This window comes from Strix uralensis, chromosome 1, assembly GCF_047716275.1.
Source record: "Strix uralensis isolate ZFMK-TIS-50842 chromosome 1, bStrUra1, whole genome shotgun sequence".
Classification (NCBI taxonomy): domain Eukaryota; kingdom Metazoa; phylum Chordata; class Aves; order Strigiformes; family Strigidae; genus Strix; species Strix uralensis.
The window spans coordinates 122,154,237-122,166,603 of NC_133972.1; positions in this window are offsets into that span (position 1 = coordinate 122,154,237).

The window sequence follows — 12,367 nt, forward strand, 5'->3', positions numbered from 1 at the left end:
GCATTATCACCTCCTACAGCAGTTGTGTTTCTGGGGCAACTACCAAAGTCAGCAAAGAAACTCCAAAGTGCGGAAAATGGAGGGCTCACAGGAGCAGTCTGCTTCTAGCTGGATGAAAGAAGTTGGATCATGGCCATGCCACGTAACACAGGACCACGTATTGTACCTGGTATCAGTGCTGAGACGATTTTCATATTTCATGGATTTAAAGTTGAATAGGGACTGGAATCCATTCTGAAAAGACATAAACAGGGTTACAGAGTCCATATTTTTCCAAATAATGCAAAACTCACATTTGTGATCTAGCTTAGCTCCAACAGTTCTTCACAGACACCTAGTGTACAGAGCAAATGCATTGCAGTCAGTGGAAATTGGGCTATTACTGACTTCAGTAGGACCAAAATGATATTACTGCTCTGCCATCTTTCTAAATGCATAACTCTCCTCACCCAAATGACTACCTCAAACACTATAACAAGATAATTTATTTTGAATAAATAGAAAATGGGGCTTTGCTGTAATTATTCCCTTTTTTTAAAGCCTGGAGCTAAGATGTTAAGGCATGGGTACATTGGCAAGCCCAGATGAGCACCCAACTGTACAGATAAAAAGACTGGCTTTAGGGTCCCATTGTTACTTGGGACATTTGTCAAGACAGGTAAGTACCACTATCCAAATGCTTTTACATGTTTAGAGCCTGGTCATCCATCAATTCATCACAGTTGTCACTTCTTCTGGAAGATGTTGAACACTTTTTCTGAAATTGGAGATCGCACTTCTATGTCCCTTTCCTTCACCCCAAGGCTGCAAGAAGGTCTGAGGCATCACGAAGAGTTACCAGAAAGCATTGTTAGACAGAAGGAGCTCACTCCCTGCAGGAGGGGGAAATGCGAGGTGGCCACAGTTACTGCCAAGGCTCCGTTAGCTGACAGTATTTGCTGGCAGCAGCTCAGTTCCTCTCAGGCAAGGTAATGTTTGTTCCTGTAGCCAGCAAATACAGCCAGTTCTCACCCTCATCCCAAGAGGCACCGAGCTGCTGCTGAATCAGGGTTACACAAAGACGAATGAGCCCAGCCGGAAGGGACAGGGGAGCGGAGACAGCTCACACTCATAAAATGAGAAACACAGAGTTAGAAGAATTACAGAAATTATAAAATCCATCTGCACTTTGGAAGGTCCTTCTATCAGCAGAGCCTGGGAAGTCCTTTCCCCCCAGTAATTCCTCCTCTGTATCATCCAAACCTCAAATTCCTCTCTGGAAATGAATGTGGATGAAGCTACATTTCCCTGTGGTTATCGCTGAATGACTCAAACTTTTCCCTCCCTTTTCCTGTGCGACCAAAGGGCTACATCAACCACCACCAAAATCTTGCATCCTGTGTTGTAGTTCTGTGAAAGAAGAAGTAGCATCTGGAACAACAGGACATGAAAATGTCTTATAAGTTTTAGCTTGCTTTAATTGCAAACACAAATACTATCAGTATGTAAAATACAAAACAATAACAGAGTTAAGCTATTTGGCTGGGTTGAGGGAGGCTTGCAGGGGTAAACAGAAAGTATATGGCTCCATAGCAGATTCACTCAGATGTCCTGCCTTTACTACAACGTATACTATTGCTTCTATGAGCTGGGCCAAAGCAAACTGTGTTGAAGCATCTTTGCCATATGGTTCTTCTTAGGACTTCTCTGGTAAGGTCAAGGGAGAGAAGACCACTGTCAGGAGCACCTCAGAGTCTCCAAGATGGCCCCACTCCTGAATGTAGCAGTGCCAGCAGATGCAGGGCAGAGCAATGACTTCTTTGCTTTAGTCTTCACTCACAAGGTCTCTCAGGCCTTTGTGCCTAGCAGCAATGGTCAGGGAGAAGGGAAACTCAATAAAGGGGCAAAGAATTGAGTCACTTTTATTGGGAAACCTTGATATATACAAGTCCATGGCACTAGATAGGGTTTGTCCAAGGGTCCCAAAAGAGCTAGTTTATGTCATTGTACTATGTCACTGCAAGTCATCTTTATCATCTCTGAAAGGTCATGGAGATTGGGAGAAGACGCTAATGACTGGAGAAAGACAGCTGCTGCACCCATCTTCAAAAATGGCAAGAAGAAAAGTCTGGGAAACTACAGGCCAGTAAGCCTCATTTCAGTCTCTGGGAAAATCCTTGAGCAAGTCTCGTTGGCTTCTGCAGATGAAGAAGGTAGTGATTGGGAACGAAGGTAAAGTATGTCTGACCCACCTCAGTGCCTTGTGATGGAATGACTGGACTCCAGTCTCCCACAACGTATTTGTATCCAAGATGGGGTGTTATAGTCAAGATGGGTGAACTATTAGATGGATGAAAAACTGGCTGAATCATCAGGCTCAAAGGGTAGTGGTTAATGGTTCCCCGCCTTGTCTGGAGACCAGTTACAAGTGACATCTATCCTATTTTATCCCTTATTACTGACCTGAAGGAGGTAATGGGGTATGCTTTCATTAAGTCTGCAGATGAAATCAAACTGGGGAGTGTAGTCACTGTGCTTGGGAGTAGTGCTAGGACTTAGGCAGGCTGGAGGAATGGGCCAACAGAAATGTTTTGAAATTCAAGAACAAGTACAATTTTCTGCTCCTGGAATGGACTAACCTACTGCAATGGGACAGGCTGGGTACTGAGTGCTTGGGAAGCAGCTCTGCAGGAAGGGCTGTGGGGGCTGTGGAGGATAGCAAGATGAACAGGAGCCATCAGCATGCCCTGGCAGCTTGGCAGGTGATAGCAGCTTCCTATGGGAAGGTTCTGCAGAACACGGAGCTGGGCTTTTCACAGTGGTCCGTGATGGGAGGACAAGAGACAACAGGCATGAGTTGAAACAAGAGAGGTTCAGACAGGATAGAAGGAGAAACTTTTTCAGCCTGAGTACGTCTAGACAGGGGCACAGGTTGCCCAGGGAGGCTGTGCAGTCTTCATCCTTGGAGGTTTTCAGACCCAGCTGGGCAAATCACTGAGCAACCTGGTCTGATCTCACAGCTGATCCTTCTTGGAACAGGAGGCTAGACCAGAGACCTCCCAAGGTTGCCTCCAACATAAATGACTCTGTGTTATCATTTTGCTATCCAAGTGATTCTTGTTCTCTGATACTTCTGCATATATTTGGATATTTGTTTGACAACATACATTTAATAAACAGAAAAATTGAACTTTGTTACAAAGGCAAGTATCTCAAAGGGGAAAAAAGAACATCATGAATAGACCAGTTGCCTGTTACCAATTTTAAAGTTTACTTTTTTACTTTTTAAAGTCTAATGCAATATAAAACTAGTAACCCTCCTAAACTCAGAAAATTAAATGGCAACAGAAGAACCAAACCTCTCCATACTTAAACCAATAAACAGCCCCCAGGAACAGTGGTCAGGTGGTGCCTCTGGTGCCTTGTCTTGTTCTCCTTCCCCTGGGAAATGTTTCTTGCTTGCATTGCGTATGGTACATGGGCTGAATACAATGTCTACTGCTGCTCCGTGCTTCACGCTCCTCCCTGCTCTTGTAGTTCTTCATTGCCCAAGAAACCCCAGAGATCTCCAGGTCATAAGGGAAAAGTTTGAATGAACACATGTTCATATACTTGTTCTGCAGTTCATGCTGATTTTGGCACGTTTTGACCAAAAATTGCTCTGTCAACAAGCATACCTGGTCTCTTTCCATGAAGGAAACGGTATTACAACTAACAGCACAAAAACTCCGCACAAAAAAGTTTTATTTTATACGTGTGTAGCAGAATCCTTCCCTTTCTATCCCAACTGTCCCTGCAGTAACAAGAGAGCCGGCGAGTAATATGGAGCTTTGCTCTTGGTCTCTGTGCTTTTGCCTCTCTGAGAGGCAGAGAGCTGGCGGCCTTGCTGCGCTCTGTTAGCAGCAGCAGATGTGTTGTTGCCAGAGCATAAGGGAGTTTTTTCAATCCCAATACTCCACTGTAGCACCTGCATTGAAATGGGCTAGTAACAGCTTTTGTTTGCTGAACTTTAAACTGAAATGCCTGGAATATCCTTTACACAAGACTGTGCAAGCCAGCTGCATGCTGAGCAGCCATCTTCCAAGTAGGGAAAAGGATGGTCTACATTCTGCCTAGGGAGGTCTGTGTGGCTAATGCTGAGCTTGGAAGCGCCAGCTGAAGTCTGTAACTCATTGCTCAAATAGGCTTGTGGGTAAATTTACGTGGATCTGAGAGATGTGGATGCACATATCTCATTTCTCATAAATACCTCAAGTAGAGAAAATTGACTTTTCCATTGGGGGAGAAAGCTTTGTATGGCTTTAGAAGACCTGACAGCCTGGAGTGACAACAGAAATGTCAAAATCATCTTGTTCCCTTGTGTCCTCTCCATAGATACCTCCAAACACATTTTGGGTTATATCTTCCCTTTACAGGGTTGCACGATAGATGGAAGATTAAAATCACTGGCCACCGTGGTCATTCTTTCTTCATTCCTCAACTGGTTTTGGCCTTTCACTAAAGTTACCCAATACTTTCCATTATAAGGACCTTATAGCTTTGCCAAAGTTCAGTCATTCTAGCTGTAATTTCTCCTGCTGGCTGGATGCCTCTGGCTGATTTTGTTTGGACTTCTTTTGATAATTTTTTTGGAAAATTTTCAGTCATTTCCAAGAAAGAACTTAGGGGAAAATGTATATATTGTTGTCTATGTCAAAAACTTAAGACTTTTTTTTAAAAAACTCTCATTTCCCAGGCTTTGGAGCACAGTCCTGAAATTTGGTGGGTAGATGATATTTGTGTCTGGAATGGCCTTTTCTCTTTCCCAGTGGAAATCTGCACAGCGTAGAAGCAAGATGTCAACCACAGATTTGTATAGTGAAGAAAACTTCAAGTCTTTAAGAGTTCTGCCTCACTTCTCGTAAAGGTCAGAGAAGAGGCAGGGGAAAAAATAAATTTTTATTTTCAAAGCTGGTGGCTTCAGTGCTAGCGAACAAGACTCTGACTCTGCCAGGCAGTGCCTATGTGATGTGAACAACTGCACTGGGTCTGGTTGTGGTGGAGTTCATTTTCTTCACAGCAGCCTGTAGGGTGCTGTGTTTTAGATTTGTGACCAAAACAGTGTTGATAACACACCGATGCTTTTGCTATTGCTGAGCAGTGCTTGCACAGCATCAAGGCCACCTCTGTTTCTCACTCTGCTGCCCCAGCAATAAGCTGGGAGTAGGCAAGTGGTCGGGAGGGGACAGCTGACCCAAACTGACCAGAGAGATACTCCACACCATATAACATCATACTCAGCAATAAAACATGAAGGGTTTTTTTCCAAAGTAGCTGCTGCTCAGAGACTGGCTGGGCATCAGTCTGCTGGTGGGAGGTGATGAGTGATTGCCTTTGCAACAGCTGGGATTTTTTTCTTCTTTTTTTTTTTTCCCCCCATTCACTTATTAAACCATTCACTTCATCTTGACCCATGAGTTTTTCTCACTTTTGCTCTTCCAATTCTCTCCCCCGTCCATCCGGGTGAAAGTGAGCAAGAAACTGGCAGGGGGCTGAGCTGCCAGTAGCTGGCCTCAACCCACCCCAGCAACTCACCAACATCCAGCTCATCCTAGTTTATCACTATCCATGTTTTTCTCAACAGTCCTGATAGAAATGCTATGGTGTAATTTGCAGAAGGGCGGAGTACTTACCCCTGCCATGGAAATCAATGGGATCTAGCCTTCAAGAGTGTAAAATGCTGTGCATGATTATAGCTGGATCACAGGGTTGTGCTATCAGCAGCACACCTAATGTTCTGATCTCTCAATCATCCACATGCGGGATTTGGCTCAGAGTATGCCAGGGTTGCTCTTTGTGGGTTTCATACGTGCGGAAAGCCAGGAGAAGAAGGGCAGAGGCAGCATCATGGGTAGCTGAGTCTTGTGGGCCTGTGACTAGGACTTCTAGCCAGGCTTGCAAAGTGGAAGGTGCCCTTGGGTGTCTAGTGTAAACATCAACTGTAACACTGGGAACCCTGAGAAATCACAGCACTTCAAGTGATTCACTTCTTATGAGCGGATAACTTTTAACTTTAATCTTACTGTGGCTCAGTCCTATAAAATGGAGGTAGTAATACTCCTTATTGCTTGCAAAGTTTAACTAACATTTGTGAAACATGTAAACACTACCCTAATGACAGGCGCAGAGGATATCAATGATTTTATCTTTAGAGCAGAGCATGAATGTTGCAGTGAATGGGACCTAGAGGAACAATGAAGAGCGGATAAAATATTGAAAGGGTGCTCATTAAATGAGTTAGTCCATTCTCTGTACCGAATAAATGGAGTTACTGAAGAAAAATTAAATCACTATTATAAACTAACATCCATATCAATACTTTTTATCAGTAGGAATAAATATGTCTTGTCAATAATTCCAAACATATGCAGGTAAGTTAAGGTCCCATGGCAAATCTTTCTCCTGGCTTTTCCTAGCTTGTGAGTGCTCGATTTTGCTGCCTCAGTAATGTTTTTTGACAACAATTATTTGTACGTGGTATTTATGAAGTCTGACAAAATGAAAAAGACATGGAATCTCTCCAAAGCTTTCATTAACATTTTCAGTGAATATCTAATGACCTGTAATCTACCTGAAAGAAGACAGAAATACTACATCAGAAGCAACTGTTGAAAATACAATCTCAGAAGCAATATACAAGGGACTATTTATCACTACCTATCCTTTGGTTCATTTGTTCCTTTTGAAGTCTGTTTACCCTAAAAGGCAAGACCAGTGTAAACCTGGTAAATATGACTAAAAATACTTATTAGAGTGGCTATCTTTTACTGTCACTATGCTGCGACAAGCAAAACTTCAAAGGTTCAACATTCTCCATAAACAGTAATTTACATAAATTACAGATGTGTTCTACATAGTGAGCAAAATACTTTATAGTTGCAATCATGATGTTCCCTGATTTTCAAAGGTTTTTTCTGTACTTTTTGGGCCAAATTCAGAGCTGAAGAGTTGTAATATAATATTCCCCTGGACCTACTTACACCCACTTGTTGAAGCGTCAGGGAGTCCTGGTGGGTGTAACTCACAGGCTGAAGAGCCAAAATACATTGCAATAATGTTAACTTTATGTAGGGAGGATTCACTGCCTTTTTATTTGCTTTTTTTGCTGTGCTCCTCTCCTGTGGCCAAGCAGTATACAAGCCATACTCGCTTAGTCTCTGTTTGACTCCGAGGTCTGCACTGCAAGGCAAGAGGTCAGGAAGACCATATATGATGCATTTGGACTTGCCATGTGGATCTATATTGACATAACCAGCAAATCTGGGAAGCGGATGCACCTGAATCAAGCTGTGTTGGTGTCTGTAAGTAGGTTACTCCGGCTTCCACTCCCTCTAGTGCCAGATGGCCTTATGGAAGCACCTCTGTGCATCACCTTACCTTCAGGAGAAGTCGCACAGTCAGACAGGAGCATGCAGAATATGCCCAGATGTCCCTGAACCCCGGATGAAATGTGTGGCATGTAACAACCACAGGAGGATCCTCCTCCCGGCTGACAGAGCCCAATTCTGGGTTCTTGCTTGCTAGCTCCCACTAAAGATAACTGGAAGCTGAATGTCATTGGCATTTGGACAGTCTCAAAACATGGCAAGATCTTTATTTACCTCCTTCCATCGACATGAACCAAACTCTGGCCCGTATCGTTTTGATATACTTCAGCCGTAGAGCTAACCTAGTTAGACCTCAGGCAGTAGGAAGCTATTTCTGAGGAAATTAGAATTATTTTACTGTGTGTGTTGAAAGAAACAAACACTATAAACAAACAAAATGTTATTATTAATGTATAAAAATCTACTTCTGCAAACATACTAATAAAATTTGGCATTAATTATTTGGTCTTGGTTTTTCTGTCTTCAACATTTAAGTACTCTAGCAGTAATGAAATTACTTTTCATTATGTGAAATTTTGTAGGACAAAAGTCAAATATTTTGTTGGTTTGCATATTCAGCAGACAGAACAGCTACAATGGTTTTAGGCAATTTTGACAAAGTACTGTGCAAGAAAATTGGTCTATAAATTGCCAGAATAATCACTCTTCATTCAAAATATGAATAAAACCCATAATGTTGTGTTCCATGAAATATCAAAAATATGAAACAGTGGTCCCTAAATATCATCTGCAGGTAATCGTAATAGCTGTACTTTTAATTGCATTCCAGCACTTTCCTTTTCTTTAAATTTAGGGCAATGTGACTGTCCAGCCTATTCTACAGCTGTCTTGTGTTTTCGTTGCAAGAAGTCCAGTTTCTAAAAGAAAAAGGTCACAGCAATTGAAAGACAAGAACTGGCTCATGGGTCTTTGCATGATCAGCATCCAAACCGTATCTAGAACAAGTCTGTATCTCCGAGTAACTCTGGCATATTGAAAATATAGTCAGGTGTTTTGCCGCTTTCAGAATCTCCTTCAGTTACCCATTTAATCAAAAAATAAGAAAGGAAAAACAAAACCCAACCTCACTTGTCAGAGACAAGTCTAGATAACTAAATACTTCAAATTATGATGCTAATTACCCAGATTAAGAAAAGGCTCATCTGTGGATTTAACAAAATTATTAGTAAATAACTTCACCATTTGTTCAGGATCATTTACAAACTCATTACTGAGATCCAAGGATAATGTCTTCACTCTGGGCACAAGTCCAAAATGGTCATTAACAACAATATGAAATTGTTGTGGAGAAAAAGATTTATCATTAAAATATGTTATAATACTCAACCCTTTCTTTTCAAATGCACATTTTGTATTGAACCCAAATAGTACTTACTTCAGACAAATGATCTTCCACATATGGTTCCCGTGTCACATGCAGTTCTCCTCAATGATTCATGCAATTCTTTTTCAGATTTTTTTATTTAATTATTGCCCTTCTCATTGCATGTGGGCTCAGGCAGTGAGAAGCCTGCCAATCAAAAGAGAATGCCACACGTACCTCCATGTGCATGCACCAAGGCTTCCAGCATCTCCAAAACTTGCCAAATAGCCAAAGAGCTTGTGGTTGGAGAAGAGAGGAGAGATGCTAAAAAAATTTTGTAGGTTAGGCTGTGGGAAAGAGCCAGGTGAGGGTAATGGTCCATTGTGAAGTGGAATCAAAGTGAACAGGACCTGAGCACATTGTCTCTGGTTTTAGATCACTTCAGCAAAGTCTGCACAATTTATTCTAAAGTTCATACAGGGAGATTAAATTTTCACCTTTTTCTTTTGGATTACTGCCAAATTTGAACACATTTTGCAGAGTAAAAGTGAGTGTGAACTGTTATAAATGAATTTCCTTGATATTCAGGAGAAGACTATCAAGGAAAAAATGACCAACACACACGTAGTTGGTAAGTGCTTTAAGTCACACTATGCCACAGCAACTACAAAGTGCTCACTTAGGTACCTTATTTCAGCATTTGATGAATAAATTGTAATAGTTCCATATAAACAAGCCATATTAAGACAATAGATTAACTTTTCTAAACAAGGATGTTTTGTTTAGATCCTCTAGACCTCTGAGTCTGAATCTGGCTGCAACGTGGGATCACCTTGTGGCAGGCAGCCCATTGTGGTAGTAAACTGTTGTTACATTATTATTATTGGATGAAGAAACAGGCTTCATAATTATGTCCTGAACTAGAGTAACAAAAGAAGTCCCTAAAATGAAGTAGTTCTGTGAAATCAGATTTCCCTAGAACACAGTCTGAAGTCTCCTAAAAATAAAAGAATATGAAAATATGCTTGAACCTTTTTCTAAGAAGATCAGTGGTTTTAACTGGAGAGGTAATGTAATTGTGTTTGGCAAATTTCACCATAGCTTTAAATGAAACGTGAAAAATATAAAAGAATGTATAAAAATTTCAAGTTTGTGAAGGCCCAGGACCAGGCAATGCTAGTTAACATATTGCATCCTGTATTATGTACTGTATTGCATCCTAAATATGTATGTAATCAGTGATTCACCTAGCTAGTAGGAATATCTCTTGATCTCCATGTAATGAGAAATGGAGATAAAGTTTAAGGTCTGGGAGGTCCAACTTTGTGGGGAGCTTGCACCTAAGCAGAAACAAGAGTGAGGAGTCTGAAAGTAGCATCTAATTCGGTTCTTCAGGGTCAGCATCTGCTGAAACCCAGGCAGCAGAGGGATGCTGGAGAGAGGCTGCTCTTGTTACCTGAAATCAAGTATGCTGGGGTATCTGCATGGTATCTAGGGATTTTTGGGAAATTAGGAAATCTGGGATCACTGATCTAACTTCTTTTCAGGCCACAGGTTGTGTCTGTGGAAGATTCCCAGTGTCCTTGTGCCTGAACATCCTTGTGGGCAGAGCTCACAGGGCATGGGAAGAGAAAGGGGAAGATGTCCAAACCACAGGTCAACCACGCTGTCTAGCTCTGAGCAGCCCCAGTAAAGCAATCCTGTTTCACCCAGAACAAGAAACGGTTCAAACCTTGGGACCTGCGACACCACTGTCAACAAAATACTCCCGGCGGGTTGGCTGGAAGAAGTGCCATGGGGACTGCAGTGTCCCTGTTGGCACTGCCCACTGCAGCACCGTCCCCCCATACCTTCACCTTGGCCTGACCCAGGGACATCAGCAGCTTTTAGACTGCACCCTGCAACCCCCCCTCCTGCAGGTAGGATGTGATGTCGGAAACCAGGCTAAACATAAGGCAGGTCTCCTCTGGACATTGTGGCTCAGACCATCATTTTCAGAGTGCTCATCGAACAAGAACTGGAAATTTGAGGAGCTGTTCACACAGGCGACTGAAACAGAGACAATGGAGAGTGGAAAGCTGACTCCATTTGCGGATGGAAAGGGACATGATTTCATTGATTTTTAAAGCCAGTATTTCTAAACTATGCCACTCAGTGGTTGGGTTGGGGGTTTTTTGGATCTAGAATTCTGTTTAATCAAACTGGTTTTGATGAAGAGAGTATGTACTCCATAATATCAATAATCTACTGATATTCGTCTCATTAAGTACGCTTGCTCAGCTACCCCGTCTCCATGAACCATCAACAATCTGCATTCCCTTCATTAATCCCAGGGCTGATAAGGGTGGTGATGGTGTCTAACAGCTACACCTTCTTCTGGTGGATGGAGATGGGTCAGTGGGAAGAAAAAAGAAACACTTACTTCAGAAACCTTGGGTTTAGAGGAAAGATTTGACACATGAAACAGTTCATGAGTTTCCTGAATTTCTTTACTAAGACTAGATTTTTAAAGTAGTATTAGTAGAAGCCCACCAGCCATTTAAATATATAACATATTGGTAAGAAATACAGTGTGGAATACAACTTACACAATTAAAAAAGAATATAGAAACTTGCTTTAGGAAGATGAAGTGTCCCACTATGTCTGCAAATTAATAAATATTTTAAAGTCACAAGAATGGAGTTAGATCTCAGGCCTAATGATTCAATCATAAACTCTATACGAATTCAAAATACTCACTATTTTTCTTTCAGTTAGGAAGGAACATGTTTTCCTCAGACACAGCAGTTCACTCATCAGTCTCTGCAATTTTTGGTTGCTATCCTTCAGTTCACTAAGGTTACTGTCTGAAGAATTAGAAAAGTGTTATCAGTTACTGCTTTTGAGGAATTTTCTAAATTCCTGTACAGTCCTGCTCCTTGCACATTCCCTGATGGCACAGATTTAACGTCATGTTCTTCTTTCTTTTTCTTTTTTTAAAGCATTCATTCAGCACTGTGTTTTCAAACTTTTTCTCTGGAGAAATGGAGCTTCACTATTGGTTTCATCCAGTTTATGAGAATTAATGGAACGATTTCTTCTTGGAAACACACTCATGGGCTTTGGATCAGAGTCTAGATAGCTTTTAGTTTGGGAAACTGAATTATATTTATTCTTCAAAACAAAAATTGTGAATTAACTTAGGATTCAAAATAAATCACACAACTGAACAAGCATTAATCGGTCTTATAAACACTGCAAGAACTGTTGTCCTAATCCAACACAGCACTACAGGACATCTGTAATTACCTGATGACTGTATTGAGATTTAAGTGTTTTACTCATGACTTGTACCAAAAATAGATATTCCAGTCAACTACCAGAGCATAAACTAAAATGTGAGTCAAGTCTCTTTGATATCTGAGCCTTGCTTTAAAGCAGCAAATGGCTACTGCAGCTGGTGTTCCAAGTATTTTCGGCAATCCCAAACTGAAGGTACTGCCTCCGAGTCAGCAAAACGCACTCAAGCGAATGTCAACTCAAGTCATCAGACCAACTGAAGGAATTAAGATTTCTGTTGTTTAATTTTTGCTCTACAATGATTAATTTTTGTGGGTTTAATCCTTCATTCCTTGCTCAGGCAAGATCATACCTGATAGGTTTCTGTGGTGGTTTCCA